The sequence below is a fragment of the Anopheles ziemanni genome, chromosome 2 (assembly GCF_943734765.1).
Source record: "Anopheles ziemanni chromosome 2, idAnoZiCoDA_A2_x.2, whole genome shotgun sequence".
Lineage (NCBI taxonomy): Eukaryota > Metazoa > Arthropoda > Insecta > Diptera > Culicidae > Anopheles > Anopheles ziemanni.
Genome location: NC_080705.1, coordinates 56,199,681 through 56,208,130, shown reverse-complemented (window position 1 = coordinate 56,208,130; position 8,450 = coordinate 56,199,681).

Here is an 8,450-nt window from a genome sequence, read left to right as displayed (position 1 = left end):
AATTCCACCACACTAGTATGGTAGCTTGAGTTTTGGAGGAACATAAAAACATTTGACAATTGTTATTCGCGCGTATTTTCGCAGCGTGACAGATGGTCATGAGCTGTCATAATAGCAAAAAGCGCTGGAGCACTCGCTTGGATGACGAAGAATTTTGTAGATCACGTGTTGGAGGATTTTACACGTGATGCCATAAAATTAATTCCTAATTAAATGATTACCCTACGTAACACATTTTCTATGCATTACAGAACATATCAGCTCACCTCTAATTATTAATAGAACAACACTCAGAGATAATACTCTTCCTTATCCAGGAAAAAAAAAGAACAACCCTACCTGTACCTTACTACCGCTGTGTTTTTGTTTTTCGCTGCGCTTTAAAAACACTCCCGTTGATAAGCCATATAAAATGTAATTATTGAAAAAATACCCTGGCAAAGTGGACTGCAGTGAGGCAATCGTTCAACTTCCGATTATGCTTTAATGCATTCCACCGCGCATATCCAACCAGTTCGAGCAGGAAATGTTACCAGAAACGAAAAATGGCAGAACAAATTGGGAAGCATGGAAATAAAGCGATAAAACATGGCAGCGTGTAAATCTATCACCATCGTTTTAGATTCGACTGGTGTGCAGCAACCGCAAAACGGAGAAAAGGATTTTAAAACGAAACGGCCTTACGAAATGCAAAATAATGAAAAATTGAGCAGTCAAACAGCACGGCATCAGCTGGGCTCCGACAAGTTGCACCGTATTTTTTTTCCTTCTACATCACATGACGGTAGATTATCGGAAGTTATGGTGCGGGAGAAACGAAAAGGGGCCAACGGACATCGGTGGAAATGTGAATGACTTTTCATCAGAGCTGAAAAGAAAATGGTGTGTTATGTAATTAGGAAATCATTCGCTACGTTACCATTCATGATCTTGGCATCATGACAAACGAGTTCGTACTTAAACTCTATTTGCTTTAGATATTTTAGTGACATTAAACTTTTTTAGTTTATTCCTCCCCAAAAGGATGATAAGATCAACCATTTTTTGATGATTTTAGTATAAACTTCTAACTAACTTTATTACTTCATTTGGAAAACCTAGTGAATGCTTCCTTTCATTCACACAAAAGTGGATATCTAGCAGACTTTTTCACTTCCCAGCGCTGTGAAATCAAATTCCCCCAAAATGGCTCCGGGTTCAACGAGCGACAAACGTACAGGGAAAAACTATCCATCATGGTGCTGTCCAGGGAATAATACGATACTCTGAGATGCACCGAGAGTAGATGATGAGTTCACGATACTGGACACACTTATATAACCTCGTTGTCGTCTTCGTCGTCGTTGTTGTCGTCAGTGGGCATCATTGTCTACAACTCGCGAGTAAGGGGAGGAAATGAAATGAAACGCTGCTCATCTTCACCGTTGAACAACAGAATCTTTTTACAACGCTCCCTAAACGAACACAGGCACACTTTTCCACACCTTCCATTTCACCATCGTAGTTGGCACATAGCGCCGTCATGGTAATATTGTTTGTAAATTTCGTTTCCTCGTAGATCACGCTGCCTTAGTGACGTTCATGTCGTCAACTGGCGAAAGTGACCTGGACAGCACAAATTTGCTTATCCTCCTCCTTGACTACTAGCTGCAGTATACAAATGAAAGTGAAAAAAAAATCAAAATCCGCCCCATGGAATTGAACAATCTCCACCAACACACGCCGATGTTCACCATGAGGAAAAACCAAACTGGATAGGTAACGAGCAATGTCCGGCAAGTCCCGTGCCCCAGGATATGTTTTTGTCTACTCCTCTTTTTCCATTTTCAATTAGCAGTTTCAAGAGATGGGACCGTATATCAGTTGCGAAAGAAAAAAGAAAACACTCGAGGTTGGTGAAGAAAATTCCCCACACATGCGGTATGATCGTTTGATGCTTTCTCCGTCGGTTGATAATGACTTTACACGTTCATCTTACGTGGCAAAGTACATACTCCTACGCGTCGTCATTCAATCAGTCGTAAACGGTTGTTGATATGGCTCGATCAGAACCCTGAGGATGGATCCTCACTGTCCCTGGATTTTTAATGAGGTAGTACATGAACGTAGTACATTAACCAACATTTGAATAGAACTGGTAAGTATCGGCTTGTTTGAACGATGCTTCCGTAATAATGTATCGGAAAATACTAAAATATGTTTTCTCTAGTTCTTTTCTGGTGTGTTATTTCTATGCCCGGAAAGCGTATGCCGGTTCGTTTGCCAGAGTTATTTTTAATGCACCATTATTTGCTCATAATCACCACCCGATGCCATCGCCATCGGGTTACTTTAACTTTTATTTTGCGTAATTTACAATCGTAATTGCACACGGATTAGACACCCTTTTTTCTCTACTGCTTTCTTTAACACCGTGAACAAATATAATGCCTTTAAGAACGACGGAGGATTGTTTCGAATAAAAGCCACTCTATTGTTTGCTGGATATCATCATCATGCCACATGCCACATGAATAAAATCGCAATTTTCAATAACTCAGCGAGCGAAATGATTAATGGGTTGCTTGTCATTTGCTACGAACATATTGTCGGCGAGGCTTTAGTTAGGAATCTTTTTCTTCTAATAAATTTTCCAATTAAAAATTTCAAAAAAGATTCATTGGAAAGCATAAGTGATTAAATTAAAATTAAATCTCTTGGCATACATGGCAAATGTACTAATCTTATGTTGCATAAGATTCGACAGTTATAAAGACATAACGTATTTGAAGAAGAAGAAGAAGAAAGACATAACGTGTGTCAACGGACATTGTAGCTAAGTTGAGATCCAAAAACAGAGCTTGGCTTATGATCTTATATCTTACACATTTTAAGCTTCTGGTCTGCTGGATAATCAATTATGCTACGTTGTACAGAATTTCAACGCAAAGTATACGCACCTCTGGAAACGCACCACGTGCGTTGGTCGGGATTGTTACTGCGCAGACTAATCAATAACATCTGCATCAACAACGAGCGATGCGCGATGGGTTAAAGAGACCGCCACGAGCAGCTGTGCACACGTGTTTCCATGACTCAGCTCCACCCACGATGGAGCGCCTCGTGTCCTTAGCGGATTTGTTGCGGGTAGTTCATTTTGCATCACTTAAAATAAGGCGGACGTCTTGCGCCTTTTTGTTTTGCTTCGGAATCAAAGTGCATCCAGCGGAAGAGACTTTCCGCCCGTCTGCAACCGTTCGTCAATTTCCGAATCATTCAATTTCCCAGCCACGGCGCACCGGGTGCATACTTTCCATTGCACCAATTTTCCTTTCCAATTTTTCCAACCGAATCGATGCAACAGCACCTACTTATGTATGCACGTTACCGGTGATGAATTGAAAAGAAAACGAAGAAAAGGGAAAAAACCACCCAACACGGATGGCCACATTTCACGCCATCACGCTTGCCCGGGTGCCCGTGCGCTTAGTTCCGCGATACGGTGCAAGGCGTAATTTTTTAACACGTGTTTCGTTGGCCCGCGAACATTCATCCGTGCGGTAATTTTTGGCCGCCATGCTGGCGTTCAATTTTTATTTGGATGCGGATCATTATGCCGCCGCTTGGAGCGTGTGGCCATTTTTCCGATCGAACGCCGACACTGTCAGACCGACTGGCGATGGCAGTTTGCAGCTAGTGGACCGTGTGGTGGCACCCAGTTTTAGGGAAGGAAAATTGGCCGAACGTTGAAATGGAAATTTTTCGTTAAAGCCACTGCTTATGCTACAGCACTATTAGCCGTACATTAGCTGATGGCGAAAGGGACTGCAATTAAATCGGTCCCTTAGCAGTCTTTCGACAATGGCAAGATGTGTTTGTGTTTTGAAAAACTTTAAATTATGAGGAAAACAGAAATCAATTCCCCAGCTAACTTTACCGACGTTCAAATGTGTCACGATCAAATTCACCTTTACCATTCGAACGCTAACCCAGTGAGGACGGAAAATTCGACCGTAAATGCCTCACTAGCGCGGCACATAATTACCAGCCTGGTGGTTAATTTAATTTAACTACGGACTACCGACCCATCCCGAATCGTATCGTAACCAATGTCGAACGAGATTCGGTTCGTATCGTAACAAGCACTAGTCATACAGTGGAGAAGAGCCACTATTGGCCAACGCCAAGGGTAGCTTCCAAGCACCCGCACAGCAGTTTGATGTCCGCAGATTGGCGACCCTCGAGTGTCCATCGAGGGGCTTTCATTTCTCACCGGCGGTTTCGATTCGTTTCTCCCGCTCGAACCGTATCGAATGAGTGGGTACTCGGAACGGAAGAAAGTCGACACCGACGGGTACCAGTCCCGCAATTTGTCCACCCCTTTAGGGTTCCGGCGTAATTCAAAACCCAGGCCAGGTCGATGGGAATGCACTCTTGCGTTCGTGGGCAAAGACGGCCGTTATTATCGTTTTCGTCATTATGGTACTGGTCGTTTCAGCTACTGCTGGTGAACTTTTGCTTTCACTTGCCCAGTGCCGTATGGCATTGGTGCCAATTTTGGTGGTAGAGTTCGGTAAAGAAAGTATAAGTTATAGGAAAAGAGAGACAAGATCCATGAAAGAAGTCCACTGAAGACGTTTACTGAAAAGGTCACCAGCAATCTCCGAAACATTGACTCGAATAAGCTTATAGGACCTGAACCCCATCGAAAAGAAATCCTTTCAAATAGGAGTTTTATGATTGTTCTTGAAGTGTCAGAGATAAGGGTATTTCTTGTAACTTCCATTCTTACAATAATTGTCACATGAATAACCTAAACGTTTCTCCTTTGAGCCCTTTTAAACTCTCGGTACATTGCTACTGCCAACTTGCTGATAATATCTAATAAAATGATTTGCAATTAATTCTTCAAATGTGCCCCTTATGTACCCGATTTTGTAAAGAGTTGAATCCACAAATAAGCACTCCTATGAGCCTTGAGTATTATTCTTAAATTAATGATAATGTACAAAATACTCTTCGAAAGCATCAAAAGAAAGAGACAGAGTGGCTCAAGTATTGAATAATTGAAAGAAAACCCGTTATTCACTAAAATTAGAACACAAACACCATTCCACTATGAAAAAAAATGTCATTAACATATAAAACATATTTTGCTGTTCAAACCGTAAGCAAACATAATAATACGTCTCTACAGCGCCATTGCAGCTTTCACTACAGAGCAAATGTAGTGAAAAAATATTAACAAGTTTCAAAGCATGAACAATGAATGCTGAATAACGCATGCAACAAACTCAAGAGTTATCTGAAAATCCTTTTGTTAGATGGGAATTGACTAATGTATAAAATTCAAATTAAACAGTATTGAACAATATGTATCGACGTATTCGATGAAAAGTAAAGTAAAAACATACATCAGTTCGGTTAGTTTGAGAGAATAAAATTATTTGTAAGTGGTTCTGCTCCTTGATCTAACAGTGTTACTAATCGCGATTCTGGAGTTTGGAACCAGTTTGGATGTTTTCGGTTTTCCTTACAGAACATGTCGATCTTAAGAATTAGTCAAAATGTGACTTCATTTTGAATTATGTTGAACAAAAATATTATTTTATAATTTTTAAGCTTGTCGCGCTGTTGCCAAACACTGTATACATATTGTGTAACCTAAGAAAAAGATTAAAAAAAAAGACTGATGCGCTCAAAAAACAAATCAGTTTTGATCCATTACGTGACGCCAAAAGAATATTTCTTGATTCTTTTACGTTCCTTCTGAACGCAATAAGAAGCTTTAAACTGTTATCATTGTAGTACACATGTTGCTCTACCTTGTCTGGCGAGTCACCGTGAACAGTTCTTGCGAGACAATTGTCCTAGGGCAACATGTAAGGAATTTTATAAGAAACAGTTTGCCAACGAACGTGACCAACATCGGACAGAGTCACACAGCCATGTTTTGACGAACTGAATTCCCTTATAAACAACGGTCTTTCGCGTCGCCCACAAAAACCATTCCCTTCAGCTTGCATCCCTCTATGACGCCGGGTTTCCTTCGAATTCAAAGTCACCAGCTCATGTTGGCGCAGGCATAATCACGCACTGGCAATATGCATTTTCCGCGCCAGGAAGTAGCCCGGGACGGCCGGTAATGCTGCCTGCCACAGGTGACAACATCGTGCTATGCCATGCCCACCCTTCCTGCCTCCGAGAGATGCCCTTCCCATTCTCGAGGCAACGGTGGCATTTACGTAAGCATGATTAGTTAAAGCGTCCGGAGGCTCCATATGCGCCCAGAAATGACGCTGCAGTATGGGGTGGCGCGTTCAACAAACAGGAAGACGCGCGCGCGCTTGATGGTGTCCTTTTTTCTCCTAGTCTTATCGTGAACACTGTGAACACATGAAAATGATGATGAGGAAGCCGGCGGGGAGGTCACTCATTATGCAGGAATTAATCGTGCTACTCGATCAATTATCGCATCTGCATGGGGATGAACTAATAAAATGGATTTCCGGCAGCTCGCATTATGATCGCGGGTAACGTGGGTTTTTATCGACAGGGAAACTATAAAAATGTACAGCACGTTAAATTACAGTGTGACTGAATAATAATAGGATCATTTTCTGAAAATAAATTATTTTGCAATAAGTCCCGGTAGATTTCAGGATAGGATTTAAACAGAGATGTTTACCTGATTTGGTTTAATTATAGCAAAACGAATTATTATGTACAGAATGCACATGGAATCAAAATATAACAGCAGTTGAGCGAGATTTAGTTATTGAATAGATAGTCGTTAGCATTTCTATTAGGGGAGAATTTTTAAATCAGTTATGAGTTGAAAATGAGATCATTCTGTTTTCATTTTTTAATCAAAAGTGTCTATGTGTAGCAAATAATTTAAGATAAATGATACGAAAACTCCTGTACGAGAGGACTGACTAACCACGTACACATAGAGTAAAAAGTCTTGTAAGCCCTTAACGGGCAGGCATGATCAACAAGGTCGTTACGCCAATAAGAAGAAGAGATACGAAAACTAAAATATCTTAAATTGTTGACTACTTTTGTCATATCAGATAGCGACAACGTGTGAATTCCTACGTTGCAAAATAAAGAATGCACCACATAGATCAGGGATTGGCACACGTTTTTCCAAAAGGGCCAGATGATTAAAGAGAAACCGAAGGCGCGGGCCGGATACTTTAAACAATGCATAAATATTTTCAAAGTAATACCCTTTGTAATGGAGAGTGGAACTTTCTAAATAGCAAAGTTGCATAAAAAGTGGTAAAATATAAAACATTTAAAATGTTATCGATAAAAATATAACAGGAACACCTCGTTAAGCAATTTTCATCTTCATTTTTAGGAAGAAAATAAACCTGACATCGTGAACAAATCCTATAAAAATTGGAATGGGTTTTTAGTATGAAGCACCTAAATATTCTTACGGGCCGGATTTGGCCCGCGGGCCGCACTTTGCCGACCCCTGACGTAGATGCATCAAACCGTAAGAAAGTGGGTAAAAGTGTCCAGAAGAATGTAGATCATGTATGCGATATCCTAAACCTGCATGAACCCACCTCTTAAGATCCCCACAAAAGGTGGGTAGCAAAGGGAAAATCTAAAGCACTACCAGCTTAAGACCCTTTTGGAGCCATTTTCCCGGCTCCAAGACCCTACCGCCGACGCCGCTACCAATCATTTTCTTTCGGGTTTCTCTTTCTCCAGTGGATTTTTGTTTTGGCCCTCGTTTAGCACTTCACATTGAAAGGGAAAGGTTCGGTCTCACACTCCAACCCTGGCCGGCTTGCCCACCCTCCGATCCAACCAAAGGTGTTTCCCTGCACGAATCGGTTTTCTTCTACTTCCGCTCAAGAAGCAACCCTTCCCCAAGACAGAGCAAGTCTTCCAAGTGCAGTAGGGCTTCAAACCAGTTCCTGGTGGTGGCATTATTGTTGTTACTTCTTCTCCATAGAGAAATAAGAAATTGAAAGAAGGTGGAAACGAGATAGTGAGAGAACCGGAGAAATTGCATGCCGGACTGTGGGAAGGGAAGGGTGCTTACAAGAAGACATAAACTCCGGTCTGTGTGATTGCACACACCCACCCTCGGTTTGGTTCGCAAACGAAAGTGTGATTACTTGCGCGGAAACTGGAAAAACGCGTTCTTCGGGCTCGCGGCTCTAGCGCCCTTCTTCCCGTTGCTCTCCGGGGCTTTCCGAAGACAGTTTCTTACCGATCGGGGCGAATGAAAACACCTGAACCATCACACGTACGGACACAACCGTGGCCACGCACACACAAAGCAAGTTTTGCTCGCGTATTTCGTCATCGTCAAGCCGGACAGTTGTTTGCACATAAAATAATACACCTTGGAATTTTGGTTAATTGTACGACTTTGAATAATTCTCGCCATAATTTTACAATTTTTTAATGAATTTATACCAAATATGTAGATTGTGAGGGAC